At 45.0% G+C, this 19118-nt stretch overlaps 2 long non-coding RNA genes across 2 annotated transcripts in view; one reads left to right on the forward strand and one right to left on the reverse strand.

Moving 5' to 3' along the window:
• Positions 1 to 493: 493 nt before the first annotated feature.
• The window catches only part of LOC142047998 (uncharacterized), a 32990-nt gene continuing 14365 nt past the window's right edge, over positions 494 to 19118 (reverse strand). Inside the window, exon 3 of the long non-coding RNA XR_012657348.1 lies at positions 494 to 1894. This is a non-coding gene — a long non-coding RNA (uncharacterized LOC142047998). The remainder of the gene's footprint in view (positions 1895 to 19118) is intronic.
• On the forward strand, positions 1891 to 10632 carry LOC142047997 (uncharacterized). Its single transcript, XR_012657347.1, has 3 exons — positions 1891 to 4441; positions 9239 to 9493; positions 10473 to 10632. It is a non-coding gene; the product is annotated as an uncharacterized LOC142047997 (long non-coding RNA).

Genomic DNA, 19118 nt, shown 5'->3' on the forward strand with positions numbered 1-19118 from the left:
AGAGTTGGACCCCAAACCTGTACCTTGTCCGGCTCCAAATGCAAATGGACAGAACGTAAACCCCATCTATAAGGGTGTGGGACTCACCCCTGTGGCACCTCCTGCTGATTGTCTCTGGGAATTAGCTCTCCAGTTGTTGGAATGCCTTCTGCAAGCCGGTGATCCACCTTACCTCACTCTGGCCCCCATATCCCTCCCAGGACCCGGTGCCCTGTTATCTGGGGTGCTGCCCCCTGGCAGTAACCCCACAGTTCTGGGTTTCCCCCTCCCAGGGGAACCCCCACCTACTATCCCCACTGCGCCTCAGTCTTGGCTACTTCCCAGTCTCCATCCAGCCCCCATTCACTGGGGCAGACTGCAGTATAAGCCACTCATCACAGGCAAAGGGGTTTGGACCTCCTGCCTTTGCCTACCCCGGGCTGCCCTCTGCAACCCCCCAGGACCTGCTGCCCTTATGCTGGGCCGCAGCCTGGGGCTTTCCAGGCTGGAGCTCCCCAGTTCCTCTGCCTTTCCCCAGCCCTGCTCCACTCAGGTATCCTGTCTCTAGCTCCCTGCAGCCAGGCCCATCTCCCTCTGTAAACAGAGAGAGACTGTCTGGGCCTCCGGCTCACAGCCTTTTATAGGGGCCAGCTGGGCCTGACTGGGGTATGGCCCCAGCTGAGCCTACTTTCCCCCAACCAGCACAGGCTTCTTGCCCCAGCCACAGCCCTCTCCTGGGTTGTTTTAAGCCCACCCACTACACCATCTTTCTGTAATGGATAAAAACAGACTTCTGGCTCCACACTCCCTGAACCTGAAGGTCAAAATCCAGATCTGAGACCAACTTTCTCCAAAGTTCAGGGTGTTTGGGTTTGGCCATTCTAGCAACAGCTCTGAATTTGGGAACTCAGATCCAGGGTTTTGGTTTGGGCTTAATGGGAATTTTAATCGTCCTCTGAATCTGTCCTTCAGAGATGATAGCTGAGATTTTGCGTCTCAGATTTTAGCACACGGTATACCAGCTCAGTCCTAAAATCAACAGCCACACTCTGCTGGACTTCACTGGGCCTTGTGCGTGTGAGGGGACTATGCCCCAAGCAGCAGCAAGACCATCCGTGCCATCTAGAGTACTCCATGCTCTTTACCCACAAAGATGTTATATGGCGGCGTTCTCACTGGTTCATTTGAAACTCTATTAGACTTCTACTGAAAACATGGGGTGAGCTGTGATCAAGGACAGGATCCACTTAAAGATGCTCCTTGGAGAGTAAGGATTATTCAGGAAACAACAAAAAAACATTGACAGGAAAATGCATCATTGTGGAGTTAATCTAATCTTACGACAGCCTGCAACCTTACAGAATCCTGAAAGAAGAGCAGGATCTAAAGCTCCATGTAGGTGGCTTTCTCCTGTAATGTTCAGACCCAAGCAGCAAAATTATCTTGGGCAACTTCAGTAAAAGCAAACAAACATGTGAATGATGGATTTGAATTACTGGAAAACTGTCCATTGAAGGGATGCAGCATGATCCAGCAGATAGGGCACCAGATTGGGCCTCAGGAGACCTGTGGTTTACTCCCGGCTGCTACTGACACGTTGTCTGCCCCTGGGCAAGTCACTTAATCACTTTGTGCCTTCATTTCCCTTTCTGGAAAGTAGGAGAAATGATGCTTACTTTTCTTTGAGAAGTGCTTTGACATCTATGGTTGGAAAGTGCGAAGGATTATTGAACAACAGAACACTTTTGAATTCTGAGACTACTTGTAGAAGAAGACGAGACAATGTCAACCCACCTTGCTCTCCGAAAAATCATTACACAATCCGGAGACAATTTCTGCTCTCAGTTACACCAGTGTAAAACTGGAGTGACTCCACTGCCAGCATTCTGGCCCTTTAAGTACAAATGATGCAGGGCTGGAAGAGAATGAAATAACCGTTGTTTTGGAAAGCTGTAATGCATTGTTACCAATAATACACATACTGTATCACTGCATAATGCAGTGCTATTTACTTATCATGGGCTGGTTATCATAATCTGATGTAAGCAGAAGAACAGTGTGGTTCAATTGTAAGCACTGAGACAAATTTCAGATCTTAAATAATGTGGTTTTTTTAAAACGGTTGATGGCCCATACTCTGATTTTTTTTTTAATTAATACCTCAAGCTGCCATGCTTTATTCCATGTTAATTTAAAGCTAGATGCGGAATTGAAAGAGAACGAATATCACAAACATAGACGTTCACAGCGTCTGATTTGTATTCAAATCTGAAGGGTGCATCCCCAATTCCACCCTCCCCATATAGTCGCCTGATGTACAAGTGCTTTTGTGAAGCCTGCAATGTTAGTACATAGGAGGGGATGCCAGACCAAGGCCCCAGTCCCCCCTGGAAAAGGGTCCAATTTTGAAAGGAGCGAAATGCCTCCCCCAAGCTTCTGTGTGCCCTTAATTCCCATGACTGTCACTGGGAGCTGAGGCTTTTCAGCACCAATTAGGCGCCTGCTCCGGCTCCCACTGGACCAGATCTTAGTTAGCTGGTGTAAATGGAAACAGGTCCATAGGAGTCAGTGGAAGTATGCCCATTTACATTAGCTGAGGATCCAGCTGGTATCTGTGGGATTTTTGCCATTGATTTCAACTGGATTGGGCTCAAGATGGCTATTTAGTGTACTGTTTCATTCAGATTTTGCACAACTGTCTTCTAACAGCTCCTCTTTTCATGTTGATTCCTGTATCTAACCCAAACCGAGCAGGAAGGATTCCGCTAATGCAGGCAACAACTTGTATTTAATCATCCGTTTAAAGCATTTCAAGCAGCATTTAGGCCTAGACTTTAAATGCACTGCATTAACTGCCATCTGCTACCAGTACATCAGATCTGGCTTCCATTACTTCTGTCGTCATACCGGGTCAAATTCTGAAGCCATTTACTCCATTTTGATCTTGTTCTGTCTAGAGCCAGGCTCCCTTTAATTAAATTCGTTATGGAAGTCCATGAAGGTTTTCCTTACATGCTTATAGCATACCCAAGAAAATTAAAAATGATGGTGATCTATAGCATCTATAAGGGAAAGGTTCTTGAGAGGGGGAACCACTCCCCTCCCCATCTAAATCATGGAGACCATTTAAATCTCACAATCTCAGCCGATTTAGGCTCTGATCCTGACACGGACTCCACCTGTGTTCATCTCTGTGCCTGCCCAGAGTCCCACTGAAGGCAGGAGGTTCCGTGTAGATGTCCTCTCACGTGGATCCAGTTGCAGGATCGGGGCCTTAGTTTATGAAAGGCTCTTTGCTGGCCAGACCTCCTTATTTCTTTTAAAATAAATCCAATTTTAGCTAAGCTACAGAGAGACATCATCAAAGTTACTGAGAAATCTTGGGCTATGGCTTTAAGACAGCACACTATTCCTGAGGCACGATGGGCATCTGTCCACGTGATTAACTGTTGGTATGGTAACAAACCCTGATTAGTGAACTGTGCACGTTAAAATCCTTTTAAAGAGGCTAAAGACTTATATGTACAATACTACTGCTTATAAGCATTTCCTCTACGAATAGGCATACCCTTTGCTCAAGACAGAGTGGGTGAAATTCATCCATAGTGTAACTCCACCAAAACTAGAGCTTACACCAGGGATGGTTTTGACTCAGTGTGATTATTGCTTGGATTGAGGGCACAGGACAAGGAGATGTTATGTTGCAGGTGGTGTGATGTGAGATGGTAAATTGCACTTGATGCTGCCGTAAGGATGATGCAAATTGGGAAGGGGAATTATAAGGATGAACTATAGATATTAGGACATCCTACAAGTACCATCAAGATTAGCCAAAGGATTATGTACATTTACTTAGTACTGAGAGGAACATATTGTGACAGTCTGTCCCCTTATGTTAATTCTTTTACAAGACTATGATAAATTTTGTTCAAAGTATGCCTTGTGAGGTATCATTAGAAAACTCATAATTTTCTGAACATTATTGTCCTGGTAAAACATGTGTGGCAACACTGTATGTAAAATTACAAGATTCTACTATATGACATTGCTGAAATATGTTCTAAGTTTTGAAAAGCAAGCACAGACCAGTTCCTCAGAGACAAAAGGCAAATTGACATCTCAGCCAGGTGTCAATATCATCAATGGACTATCACTTGATTACGTGGCCATTCTTTGGTAGGAAGAAGGGTGTGATTGAGAAATGTACATCTTGGCAATGGAACAGCTGGAAGTTCCCGTCCAACAGAGTTTTGGTTGCTTGAACCCCAGATGGAGCGGATTCTCAAAGAAGGGAAATGCTGTAAGAAAAGCGAACACACTCCCTACATCATCTCTCTCCTCCCTTTCTCTCTGCCCAGGACATCCATAACTCCTGAAGGATAAGAAAAGGAGTATTGGACTGGGAATGGGGTAGTGACTAAAAGGCATCCAGGCAGCCAGTAAGATTGGAAAAGAACATGTGGTGAGAGAAGCCCGTTTGCTTTAAGTTCACTTAGCTTGTTAAGTCAGGCATTAGTTTGCATTTTACCTTTTATTTCTTTGTAACCAATTCTGACTTTTACCCCTCATTACTTTTAATCACTTAAAATCTATCTTTCTGTAGTTAATAAACTTATTTTATTGTTTTAGCTAAGCCAGTGTGTTTGGACTGAAATGTTTGGGGAACTCCATTTGAGATAACCAGGTTTGTGCATATTATTCTCTATTAATGAAATGAAGGATGTTTATCTGAGCTTGTATTGTCCAGGAGGCTCCTGAGCAGTACAAGATGCACATTTCTAGGGGAAAGTCTGGGACTGGAAATTGGCTAGTGTCGCTCTGCAGTATAATTCAAAGATGGCAGGCTGGCTGGCGTAAGGTAATTTACATGCTGAAGACTAGCAGGCCTGGAGTGGTTGCTCTCACAGCAAAGCCATGTAAAAGGCAGATTGGAGAACTGAGGGGACACAGCTGTCCAACAGACCAGATTGTACCCAGGCTAATGTCACGCATACCACACTGGATCAAGGAAATGAGCAGTGGAAAATCCCTGTTATACCATGAGATCCATTCCCTACTAATGCAAGTACAGAGTCTTCCTCAAAAGGGTGTCAAAATGCTAAGGGGAAGACTCGGGGGTTATTAGCACTTTGGGCAAATAATTTCTGCATTCCCCTTAAAGTCAAAGTGGGCCATGATCTCTTTTTCTTACCTTTTCCCTGGCATTCCCCCATCTCTTTCCCTTCCCTAGGTGATTTCCCTACCCTTGGTCCTTCCATTCTATCTCAGCATTTTTTTCAGAGGAGCCACCTCTAAGCCAAGTGGTAAGTGCCCTGTTTTGAATGAGGTATCTTTACCTGTTGGCCTGTTATTGAAAAAGAGGTAAGCCAGGAGGGCACAACCACAATGTGCCTGTCTTGAGTGCGACTAGAAGAAACTTCCACCTGCTTCAGTCCTCCTTGTCCATGGCCACAAAGTGTGAAAAAAAAACAGGTGGCAAAAGACTGACTACGAACCATGATTAATAACGGACGGACTGGAGTGAACATCATGAGCAAATTCATCACCAGGTCTCTGTTAGCAACAGCAGATTCTGAGCTCATAAGGGCTGTCATGTTTGCCTACACAGATATAGTGTACAGGCTTCCTTTCTATATCATAAGCATAAAGGGTTACAAACCTGTCATAACCTTTGCAGATCATGTTAAAGTGTAACATATGGTGCTTTCAAACACTTTTGATTATTAAAGGTGCTGCATAAAGCTGAATTCTAGCCTCTCAGAAGCTACCTGGAGCAAGGAGCTTCAGGTTACCCATGTGTTCATGCTGTACAGCCATCTACTCTTACGTGCATTAACTTTTATGCTGCTGTCATATACTTTAAACTTTCAGCAATTGAATTTTTCCTCAAGAGCTGTCAGTGAAAGAGGTTTTACAACTAACTCTGACTGCAGTCAGTGAAAAGGCATTGTTGGTTTCTTCGCTTCTGTTTCCCAAAGATTAATCCAGTAAATTATTATTATTAAATGCTGAAAACCTGCATTTAAATAATATGAGTTGTGACACACACTGACAAAATCCAGGAAATGAAAAGTTAAGGCAGACAATCTCTTATCTCCCCAGGCACAGCACCGGGATGGGTTGAGAAGGGACACAGGCTTAGAGCTAACTTGGTTTTCCTTTATTTTCTTGGTATCTTTTAAGTTTCAAACTGTCACACGCTATTGGGTAAATATTCATTCAGGCAGGCTGTAAAAGTTAAGATTATTAAGGCCGTGTTGTCCTTGTGGCTTAGCGCATAAACTCTGATATTAAGGAGGTATTTTTTTATTCCTCCATTTCCTCCCTTTTTTCTTCTCCTTCAAAGACCCCAGCCTATCGACTCCACCTGTGGCTGACTGCATGGCTTGGGCTTCTCACTTTAATGGTTACAATCTGGAAACATCCCTGGACATCAGGAAACCTCCGATTTGGATCTAGATCCAGATCTGAACTGGGCAGCTCAGTCCCCCATGAAGAGAAGAGATGGGACTCAGTTATATTGAGTACAAAGGGGGTGTCTTTATTTTGGCTGCTGGATACTGACAAACCCAGTGGTTCTTTTTGTATGTCTTGCTACCAGACTTATTAGCACCACCTGTGTCATAAAGCATAATTTCCAATTCTGAACCTTAGCGTCCAAAAGTGGGTGCCTGCATGAACCTCCAAGCTTAATTACCAGCTTGGATCTTATAGCGCTGCCACCAGACAGGAATTTCAGTGCCTGCCTCACTCTGGTCTCCCCAAAACCTTCCCTGGGGGACCCCAAGACCAGATGCCCTGAGTCTACAAACAAAGGAAATAACCCTCTCCCCTTGTCTCCTCTTTATTCCCCCCGGCTCCCCTCCCTGGATGGCCTGGACGATACCCTATTTCAATCCTTGAATTGCAAAACAGAGAGATCAAGTTCTTTCACCCTCAAGAGTCCCTGCAAGATAGATTTGCACTCTGACACAAAGAAGATTTTCCCTTCCTCCCCACCAATTCCCTGGCGAGTTTTAACTAGGAAAAAAATCCAACAGTCTTAAAAAAAAGAAAGCTTTATATAAAAAAGAAAGAAAAAGACATAAAATTATCTCTGTATCAAGGTAACCAATATACAGGATCAATTGCTTAAAAGAAAAATGAATAAACAGCCTTATTCAAAAAAGAAATACAATTTAAACATTCCAGCAGCTACACACAATGTAAAAACAAAAACAATATAAAAACGTATATTTCCTTATCCCTGTACTTACAACTGGGAAACAGAAGATTAGAAGCTTGAAGATAGAAAGATCCCTCTCAGAGCCGAGAGAGACTAGACAGGCGAGACAGACAAAGGACACACACCCAAAACTTTCCTCCCTGAGCTTTGAAAAATCCGGTTTCCTGATTGGTTCTCTGGTAAGGTGTTTGGTTCCCTTTGTTAACCCTTTGCAGGTAAAAGAAACATTAACCCTTAGCTATCTGTTTATGACAACCTGTCAGGTCCATTGAGACAAATTTGGGGCCCTGGTACATCATGTCTGCTGAGGCTCCGCCCTCTCCCAATCCAGCAGCGTATTATTGCCTAGGCCAACAAGGCTTAGGCCTAGAGTGGCAAATTTGCAGGGGCAGCAAATTTATAATAGCAGCATTTTTGTAATCGCGGCATCAGTGACGCTGCGATTCTACCAATCATAGCGCGTATTGAAACCACCAATGACGGCATGGCGCCACTTAGTAAACATGCTTGCGAGAATCCTAAACATTAATAATATGATCAGCAGGAAGAAATTAATCGGTTCTCAGTTTTGGAACCATGCACGGTCCCGCGGTATAAGTGAAACCGCACTATCCAGACGCGTGTTCAAGCGAGGGTCTGCTGTGCTTGTAATTTTATTTATAATAAAACTTGTAAATGTTGAATTATTTTAATGATATTTAGATTAATTTTAGTTCAAACGAATTTGTAAAAAAAACTAAAACAAGTTCATATGGGGCCGGAGACAGCAATTATTTCAGGGCCTAGGGGGCGCCAAAATCATTCATCCGCCACTGCCCGTATCACCCCAGTTAGAGACGCTGGGGGGTGGGGGACAAACTCAGGGCCCTGGTACAAGTGTCCCTCTTCCCCTGTATTAGCCCTACCATCTGTCTTCCCCGCACATAGGGTCTCCTAGCCTGCATTAAGCAGTCAGACAAAGGCTTGAAGACTGCACTGCAGTGTTAAGCGCTGCATATAAGTAGCTTCACACAAGAAGCCATGTCCAGTGCACAAGACATTTTATTGGTCCTACAAAACCCAGGATTAATGCATATTCCTGAGTGCCATCATGGAATCACAGAATATCAAGGTTGGAAGGGACCTCGGGAGATCATCTAGTCCAACTCCCTGCTCAAAGCCATCTACTGGCACCTAATCTATTAACTAGGAGGCTTTCAGTTACTACAGTGATGACCTCCAATATAGAAACTTAGGCAGAGGTGTGGTGAGAGGACCTCATAAACAGCATAAAAGAAGCATCAATAAGCCCAGGGCAGTAAAGAAATGGAGACCACCAAGATGGCATACCATGGGGGTTCCACCACATGCCATCTGTCTAAGTTCCTCAGGAGATGTGGGGTTGATACTGCTGCATAGCTGACTCTCAGTAGGTATGGTGGTGGGGGGCATTGTTACATGAGACTTCTGCTGTTTTCTTCCTATTCTTTTATCCTCTAGTTGGTTTTTAAACCTGTGTGCACTGATCTGACACCTTACTTAGGGCATGCCTTCTTGAGCCCATGCTGTAGAGCTTGTTACTTTATAACTGCCTGCTGTGCCCAGATGGCCTGAGTTTATAAACTTGTGAAGCAGGTCCCCATTTTAAATGAGCAAAAAAAACAGAGTGCGCATCTGCTTCCCTGCAGCTTAAGGAATGGAAAAAGCTGGCTTCCTGGTAGATCAAATTTAGTGCATAATTTTACAAGAGATCATTTATACATAGATCACTTATTCTATTACTGCCTTTGTGTGCCCAGGAGGGCCCAAAAGAAATAGATTTCTTGTCCATTTGAACAAACTGATTATGCCATAATGAAGCATTCTTGGACTATGCCATTTTAATTGTGGAATTATGATCCATGAGAGAGCACTTGCCAGATACCATTAATCACTAAACTGGTTGCAGTATTCCCCAGGAGAGACACTGAAGCTCAGTTACGTAAGAGGGGATATATAATGGTACAGTAAATTCTAATTGAAGCCATTGAGTTTTCCGGTAACTTTGTCCTGTAGGGTCTGGTTAATACCCTGCCTTAGGGTAAAAGAAAGAAGATGCAGATGGAAGATGGAAATGTGTGTTTTACATGGTTACTGTGGAGGACAAGGTTCTTACTGCAAGGAAAGATGTGCTCAGCACTCCTGTTCTAATCTCAACTTTGATACTGACTCACTTGGTGACCTTGGACAAGTCACTTCACCTCTTTGTGCCTCAGTTTCCATGTCTATAAAATGTGACTAGTAATTCTTGCCGACCTCCCACAGAGCATGGTAAGAATAGTCAATGTTTGCAAAGTGCTCTGAAGTTGTATGTGCTAAATCTTGTTTGCATTAACAACGAGAGCAGCTACACCTCTACCCCAATAGAACGTGACCTGATATAACATGAATTCGGATAAAACGTGGTAAAGCAGCGGGGAGACCTGGGCCCTTTAAAGCACCACCCGAGCCCTGCTGCTTTACCGTGTTATATCCGAATTTGTGTGGTGTCCCGGGCCCTTTAAATTACTGCCTGAGCCCCGCTGCCAGAGCTCTGGCAGTGATTTAAGGGACCAGGGCTCCCCACAGCAGCTGGAGCACCAGGTCCTTTAAATTCCCGCTGGGGCTCTGGCACCCAGGGTCAGGTGGTGATTTGAAGGGCCAGAGGCTCCGGCTGCTGCAGGGAGCCCCGAACCCTTTAAATCCCCGCCCAAGCCCCGCTGCCGGAGATCCGGCAATGATTTAAAGGGCCCGGGGCTCCCCACAGCGGCTCCTGAGGACTGCGTTATATCGGGGTAGAGATGTATTTGCCATTAAAGACTGAGAAATTTATTTTGGGTTTTAAATTAAAAAAAAAAGTCACTTGCAGCTAGAGAGGCTGGATTCTATACATACAGCCCAGACAGAGGCTGGATTCTACTCCTGGAGTAACATACATAGCCGGGGAGCAGAATCTGACCTGTATTTCATCTAAAGTTGGAGAAAGAGAGCATGAGCAATTTCATTGTTTGGATTCTGGCTCATTAGAGAGGTTAACAGGGGACCTATGATTTGCCTCACTGATTTTTTTTAAAGTTATATTTTACGTCATCTTTATATTGTATCTGCCCAACTACTGGGGCACTCATTCTGCTCCCATTTAAATCAATGGGGATTTCACCACGGTTTGGTGGAGGCAGAATTGGGTCCTGGGTTTCTAGCTTAAAGGGAGCAGGACTAACACAAAATAAATGTTAAGGAAGTACCACAGGATCCACTTCTTTGTTGGCAGAACAGAACATGTGGCCCATGGACATCTGTAGTGGTGGAATGTCTGTTGAAATCAGAACAATGAGGCACTGAAGCTGACTGATCAATATATTGTCTGCAGAGAGGAATAAAGAGAGCTAAAGCCTTCTTTGTGATTATATTAAACTGAAAATACCCCTTTAGTGCAAACTAGTCCTGTCACTACATTTTATCAGCTCCTTATCATTTACATCAGTGCCATTTATCTAACTAGTAGCCACTGGAAATTAGAAATGGGTGATGGTAACAAAGGAACCCCCAACTGCTTTTGCCATGGGGGGAATTTCATTTTAATAGAATGCCTTTAGAATTTACCTATGTTCTCGATATTCCACAGATCATTAAGTACTGCCCTGCCAGATGTCACATGTCACTTTGACAGAGTTTGCAGTTGCATTACCTCTGTGTTAAGTTTTGTGGACACTCTGAGGATTCAGAAGAAACTTCTGAGGGCCATTAAGGAAATAGATAGCATCAAAGTTAAAAGGAGTGAGAGAAACTAGACAAGGTCTCAGACACCAGGTTTCAAACCTAAGGTCTCAGATCTCTTGCTACTACTTGGGAAGAATCCTTGCTCAGAGCCAGGCATCTGCAGTGATCTGTCAGCTGCAGCTCTTCTGTGGGGCAGCAGGTAGCTTCTGACAGGTTGGGCTTTCTTCGAGGGTTCCCGTCCATAGGAGCATCCTTCTTGCTGAGTCTGGTGAGCTCTTCTGCTCAGCTTCTTCTCAGAAGCTTCCTGTCTCTGTGATCTCCCTTCTGGTCCAACCCTTTAGCAAACTCATTAGCTGCCAGTCAATCAACCACCTAGGGATTTAGTTACTTCCAGGTAAATTGGAGTCAATTCCCTTTCCCTTATAGGGGCTTGTCCTTGGTGGGGTGATCCCTGACTCCCCTTCAAAGGCTAGCTTCTGTGATGCAGACAGAATCCAGGGATATTTTGTGCTGTGCATAATACCTTGATTTAGATGGGGGCTAAAGTCTCCCCTCCTGCCCCCCATGAGGGTAGGGCACTTAGAGCTAGATTATGGTTTCCATGGGTAGGGTGCCCCGCCCTATGGTTAGGGTTCCTATGGCTAGGGCATTTGGAGCTAGGGTTAGGGTTCCTATGGCTAGGGCACTTGGAGCTAAGGTTTGGGTTCCTATGGGTACAGCTTCCTGTCCTAAGGTTAGGGTACCTAAGAGTAGGGCACTTGGAGCTAGGGTTAGGGTTCCCATGGGTAGGGCACTTGGAGCTAGGGTTAGGGTTCCTATTGGTAGAGCTTCCCGCCCTAGCGTGAGGGTTCCTATGGGTAGGGCACTTGGAGCTAGGGTTTGGGTTCCTATGGGTAGGGCTTCCCACCCTGGGGTTAGAGCTCCTATGGGTAGGGCGCCCCGCTCTAGGGTTAGGGTTCCTATGGGTAGGGGTTCCTATGGGTAGGGCTTCCTGCCCTAGGGTTAGGGTTCCCATGGGTAGGGCTCCTGGAGCTAGGGTTAGAGTTCCCATGAGTAGGGCTCCTGGAGCTAGGGTTAGGATTCCTAGGGGTAGAGCACTTGGAGCTAGGGTTAGGGTTCCTAGGGGTAGGGCCCCCCACCTTGGGGTTAGAGCTCCTATGGGTAGGGCACTTGAATCCAGGGTTAGGGTTCCTATGGGTAGAGCACTTGGAGCTAGGTTTAGGGTTCCTATCAGTAGGGCTTCCCGCCTTAGGATTAGAGTTCCTAAGGGCCGGGCTGGCTTTAGGAAGTGCAGGGCCCAATTCAAACAGTTTCGATGGGGACCTGGCAGGGATGACTTAAAAAAAAAAAAAAGTGTAAAAAAACACGTGGGGCTTGTATTCACCGAGTGGTGCTCTGAGTTTTTGGCGGCACTTCGGCGGTGGGTCCTTCACTTGCTCCAGGTCTTTAGTGGCACTGAAGGACCTGCTGCTGAAGTGTCGCTGAAGACCCAGAGTAAGCGAAGGACCCCTCACTTAAGTGCCGTCGAATACCTGTAGAGAGTGAAGGACCCGCCACTGAAGTCCTGCTGAAAACTCAAAGCTCTGCCAGGTGAGTAAAAATTAAAAAGGCGCCTCTACCTAGGGAAGGTATTCTCACTGGAAGCAGGGCCCTCTTAGGCGTGGGGCCCGATTCGGGAGAATTGGTGGAATAGGCCTAAAGCCAGCCCTGCCCCCATCCCTGTCTTGCAGTCAAAGCCTAACACACAGACAGTAAGGGGCTGATTCTGAGTTCCCTTTGCACCCTCTGGCATTATCAAGGCTCCATATTTAGCAAGGCTGTTAAATGTTACGCAGTTTCTATTCTATTGAGCCCTATGACTTGGGTTTGACCAAAGCAGAACTTGCATTTGGCTAACGCATCTCTTCCAGAAAGGCATCCAGACTTGATCTGAAGAGTTCAAGAAATGGATAATCCACCACTTTCCTTATTAATTTGTTCCAGTGATTAAATCGCCCTCACTGTTAAAAATTTGTGCCTAATTTTTAATCTGAATTGAACTGGTTTCAGCTTCCAGCTAGAGAGACCTGTTCTGACTTTCTCTGCTAGATTAAAAAGCCTTTTAATATGTGGTATTTTCTTTCTTGGACAGTCCATATACACTGTGATCTTCTCTTTGATCATCTAAACAGATTGAGCTCTAAATTTCTTACTAGAATGGCATTTTCTCTTTCCCTTGAATCATTTGAGGGTCTTTTCTGCCTCCTCTCCAAGTTTTTCAACATCCTGTTTTAAAATTCCACTATCTGTCTCGACAACATTGTATTCAGAGGTGAAATCATCTCCCTACTGCCCTGTTAGTACATCCAAAGATTGCATTCATCCTTTCTGCCCAAAGCATCATGCTGGGAGCTCGGGTTTAGATGCTTGTTCACTATGACCCCAAATCCTTTACAGTCACCGCTTTCCAGGCTAGAGCCCCCCCCCCCCCCCCCCATTATATAGGAATCAGCTACGTTGCTTGTTCGTGAGGCATAACTCCACATTTGGCTGTATTAGAAGGCATTTTGTTTGAATAGGCCCTGGTTACCAAGCAATCCAGATTGCCCTGTCCTCCTTGCCTCATTTGCAAATTGTAATCAGCAGAGATTTTATATTTACTGTGGATCATTTATGGAAACATTGAACAGCATTAGCCCTAGTTCCAGCCCCGGGGAAACCTCACTAAAAACATCCCCAATCAATGATGATTTGCTGTTGACAACGACTTTCTGAGATCTGTCGGTTAACCAGTTCTTAATCCATTGAGTGTGTGGTCTATTGATAACGAATAATGCAGATTTTATATTGAGCCTCAAAACGGTCATGTCACTGCACCATGGCATTTGACATTGCTTCTCTACCTCAGGCTCGAAGCGGCGCAGAAAGCAGGGGGGAGAATAAAAATAGAAGAGAACAGAACAAGAATGTCTGGCATCATCACACAGGCAATACAACATTATGGAGCATATTTAGAAAGGACCAAATCCACCATAATGACAGGCCACAGCTTGTCACAAATGATCACATCAAAACAGCAGATCCTAATAAAAGCTCAGCATGCAGGAGAGACGCGTTTATTAGAATGTGACTTCAGCATTGTACGTGCTCACCCATATACCACGAAGGGTGTATCTACAGGGCAGGCAGTTGCCTGGAGCAGCAAAATATTAGGGGCAGCGAAACATTCAGTAGCTCTGTAAGCGACAGACATTTGCTGGTTTGCCTAGGGCAGCAGGACCCAGAGAGCTGGCTCTGAACGTAGTACATGATTCACTCTCCTGTGACCTAGTAAGGGACGCAGAAAATGTGTCACAATATGACAGCCACAGAGGGAGGCAGGTATTCATGGAAATAGAAGGAAAACCTGATTCTCTTCTCTGTTGTAGTGGTGTGAATTCGGAGTAACTCTAGTGCAGCGAATTACACAAGTGCTTCATTTGTGTGAGATCAGAGTGAGGTCACAATAGGGCTTTCCCATGAAATATGCAGGTGAAGAATGACATACCTAACTATTAAGACACAAGAGAGTGAGCCTTCTCTTGTGTAACAATAATACACTCAGGCATCGTGCCAGAAGCTGAACCTAGATGCTTTATAACTAGAGACGTTTCAGTGATACTTCCAATTTCAGCAGAACCTTGTCCATTCTCATTTTGTTCAGCTGATCATTCCCACCCGCCCCAAATGCCTAGCAGTCTCACTTTGCGTAAATCCCAGTTTGCAGCCTGTCACGCAGTGTGGGGGAGTCAGGGCCCTGAACCCCCTACTTCCTGCAATTCACCGTGACTTTCAGACAGCCAGTAAAACAGAAGGTTTATTAGACGACAGGAACACAGTCCCAAGCGGGGCTTGTAGGTACAACCAGGACCCCTCAGCCACGTCCATCAGGGGGACAAGGATCTTAGACCCCAGACTTGGGGTTCCCTGCCTCTTCCCAGCCAGCCCAAAACTGAAACCAAAAAACCCCTCTAGCAGGCTCTCTCCCCCTCCCCCTTTGTCCAGTTTCCCAGGCAAAGGGGGTTGACTTGCCCCACTCCCCTTCCTGGCTCAGGTACCGTCCCTCACCTAAAGTCATCCCCTGCTCTCCCATCCCCCATGCAGACAGTCTCAGTAAAACTAAACGACATTCCCAGGTCAGTCTACCCTGCTCCCTACTGCATCACACAGCCCTTATTCATGCACACAGTCCAGTGAAGGTTGCAGAATCGATCTCTCACTATTTAGCAGGAAGTGTTCTAGCGAGGTTTCATGTCAGACTGTCTTCCCTTACAAAGTCTACTGCAGTATATTTAGAGCGACGTTTTCAAAAAGGACAAGTGATTTTGGGTTCCCAGTGGGAGATACCATAAAGGGAACTGGTGGTCGGAAGAGCTGAGCACTCAGCCTCTGAAAATCAGGCCTGCTGAAGGTGTCAAGTTGGATACTCATCACAAGTCATTTTTGAAGAGGTAGGGAGTGCTACATTGTCATGTGGGTAATCGTACTGCTGGAAATACTTTGAAGTGTTGCCCTAATTAAAACTAACCTACTCGTGTCCCAATCAATAAACTCTATGCATTTTGTCCCCTCCCTTTCCTTTAATGATATTTTTCTTATCGCATTGGTTTGCTCTCTTGCTCATTTGCAAAATCCAATGAGCATCTCCCAGTCATTTTTGTGGATCCATGAAGGCTAAGCATAGTAACAGCCAAGGAGTCAGAGGTTGTTTTTTTTTTTTCCCTTCCTTATTAACAGGAAGCAGCAAATTGATTGTCAAATGCTGCGTCTGAACAACTCATCAAAATAAAACGGTCACATGCTTGGCAAACTCTCTCTCTGACTGGCTATCAGCAGCAAACTAATCATTTATTATTATAGCTCTCCAGAGTTGGATGATTATATGTAGCTTTAGGATTTAATAGACAGCCATGTCTCTGTGTTGTAAGCATTGCCTGAAACACTGTGTTTGATGCATTATATCTCTAGTGACAGCTGACAGGTCAAAAAGTAGAACTAAACAGCTGTGTTGTACCCCTTGGATATTGGAAATCACAAAGCACAGGCCATTTTTAACCCTTTAGCTATATGAAAGGAAGGTAGGGAACTGGTTCATGTAGAAGGCATCAGTCTCTGTATAAATCATACATGCTTTCTCCCTCTAGCTACTGGATAGTGTCTACAGCTCACTTGCCATTGCACTTAATCAACCCTATTGACTTCCCTATGGGATTTCTATTATCTTTCAATTTAAAAAGAAAATTCTGTGAATGCATTGTACTTGAAAGACATCAGACTGGCAGCTTGGGAGACTGTTCATCCGTAGAGCAGATACTCCACAAGAAGCAAAAAGGAAGCTTCCCCCACCATCACCTCTCAATCCAGATTTGGACGGACCTTGACATTCAATGTCTGAGCTAAGTTTGTTAGTTTGGACTGGGCACATAAGTCACATGCTATATCTCTGTTCCCTGATTGGATGAACACAACTCTTAGTCATGTTTCTGGTGACATTCTTGTGATTATCAGTTCAACATTTGCTTTTCTGGGAATATGCTCTAAGGTCTGCTTAAAATGTGCTATTTCTGCAAGTGCTCCTGCCAATAAACGAGGGTACTGGAATCATCTTGGAAAGCTACACAAGGGGGCTGTGGACACAGGCAAAGCAAATGCACAAGATGTTGCAGCAGAACACTTTGGGAGGTGTTCTCCACCCCATAGTCAAGCGCCACAATATGAATAGATAAATCACTGGATTAAAAAGCAGAAAATGGAAGTAAAATATTGAAGGATAAGGCTCTAATGAAAATCCCTAACTATTTTGTCCAACTGTTCTAGTTTACGAGACAAAGACCCCCAAAGCCTGCCTGAAGTATTAGCAAGATCATGTTCTACTCTTTGAGATACGCCGGAAGCCTCAACAGCTCACAGCTAGTACCCCACAAAAGCACCGACAGGCTCGATCTCCCCGGGATAGAATTTAGAGTGACAAGCAACTCACCATCCAATTCTCTCCTAACTCCATTGGATTAGCCCTGAAGACGCTGGCTGTATCTGACCACAGCATCTCCCATACAGAAAAGACAGCTGGGCTCTTTAATGGAGCGTGGTCTGCTTAAACCTCAGGCTCTGTTGTGTGTGCTCACACTTGCTTGTGAAGCGGGCAGTGGCAGTGCAGGCCACCCCAGCAGAGAGCCTCATTGTTAGGCTATGGAAAGGGAGCTTAGCGCACCATTGAGAAGGGAGTCTAGAAAGGATGAGCCAAAGATTAAAGTCCTAGCCCAGGTGGTGGGAGACCCAGGTTTGATTCTTGTTTGATACTGGGCAAGTCAGTCCCTCATCTATAAAATGGGGGTATTAGCATTTTTCTACCTCCCTGGGGTGTCGTGAGGATACATACAGTAAAGGTTATGAGGTGCCCAGATACTAAAGCAATAGGGGGCCACATGGGTACCTTAGTCAGAACCCTGAAGAATCAATATTGGGACACATAGCCGTAATGAGGATCCATTGCTATTTGCAGTATGTGGAGAGAACAAAAAGGTTGATAAGCAACTGGAATCAGGGAGGGATTATAAAGCACTCGCTGACCCTTTTTATCAGCCCTTCCAGTCCCTGGAGCTCAGATTCTCAGGCTATTTGACTCCAGTTAGCCTAGAGGGAGTGAGAATCTAATGATAGGAATTGGCTTGAAAACCAGTCACAGCAGCAGAGAGAAATAAATCTGAGGAGCCGCAAGATGCATTTGAGAGCAGTGGCATGGTGTCATATCAGCATCGCTGGGTCGGCGATACACTGGGGTCAGTGGACAAGCTTGCTAATGCAGAGTGCAAGATTAATTGGCTTTGGTCAGCCCAGGCTTCACTATCTGAATATCTTATCAGTAACGTTAATGATTATGCTATGCAGAGAAATACCACAATAGTCTCCGTGTCTCCTTTTATACTCGTCTCTTTTTAAACAAGCCTTTATCTAAATGCAAATGTGATTTCAGCTTTCTGATTAGGACATTATACAGTCATCCATTGCAGAAAAGCACAATTAGGGGATTATTTTATTTCTGACTCAACAGTTCTTTGTTTAGAAAGTTCGTTTGTGGTGCTGTGCGTGATACTTAAGTGATCAGAAGCAGATTTGCATTATGAGAACGAATTTTGCAGCCAAAATTTTCTGAGGGGTTTTTAGCAAAAGAAAAAAATAATCTGAGCAGATAAAAATGGCAACATTTGTGGGATTTTTAGAGGGGATTTTTTTTTTTTTTTTAAGAACAAAAAGCAGCAACTCAAAATTTTTACGATGCTTCATTGTCCTTATATTGCAAATGTAGGGGGACATTCTCAGTTACACCAATGCAACTCCACTGAGGTAATGAGGTGACTGAATGAAGAATTTAGCCCTAAGACGTTTTAGGGGCTACTTATTTAGGCAAGTGGAGGAATCATATTAAAAGGAATGGGAGACGTCCAGAAGGTTTTGGCCCAATACTGAATTGTAACTAAATTAGTACTAAAGTCACTGGAGGTTTTGCGTGGCCTCTGACAGCTTACTAAGAACCCGGAAGAGGGAGGAGTGGGCTGGAGCCACTTGCGTTGGGGAGTTACAGCACAAAGCGAGAGGATTTCAGGTTACTGGCCTCTGGCAGCCTGTGGCAGGAGGCTTTTCACTAGAAGGAATGCAAAAGAATAGGTGAGGCAACCAAGGAGGAAAGTGCTGGGAGAGGGCGAATGGCGTAAGGCTTTTGTCACTGGTGAGAGGAGGCGGTTGAGAAAGGCTATCAGGACACACAATCCGTTATCGCTTCCCCTCCATGCTGGGGACGGGGCCCTGATCCAAAGCCCATTGAAGTCAGTGCAAGTCTGTGGCTTTAATGAGTTATGATTCAGGCCTCTGGAGACCAGAGACCAGTAAATCTGCCTTCTCCAGCCCCAACCTCATCCCCTGGGTAGCAAAAGCCAGCTTTCCTCCCCTCCGCACTATCCCTTCCCATCTTCTTTCCCTCGGTGCTCTTCTGTTATTGTTGTCCTTCCAGGATTAAATTAAAGGCAGGCTTGAGCGCAAGGCTTTTTATTCTGAAAAATGAAAATTTGTTTCACCTTGGCCCATGCCACTTACTGCCACCAGGGCCGGATTTAGGGGCAAGCAACCCAGGCAACCACCTGGGGTGCCAGGCTTGAGGAGGGGAAGCCATTTGGTCTAAGGC

Source organism: Chelonoidis abingdonii, chromosome 20 (genome assembly GCF_003597395.2).
Source record: "Chelonoidis abingdonii isolate Lonesome George chromosome 20, CheloAbing_2.0, whole genome shotgun sequence".
Lineage (NCBI taxonomy): Eukaryota > Metazoa > Chordata > Testudines > Testudinidae > Chelonoidis > Chelonoidis abingdonii.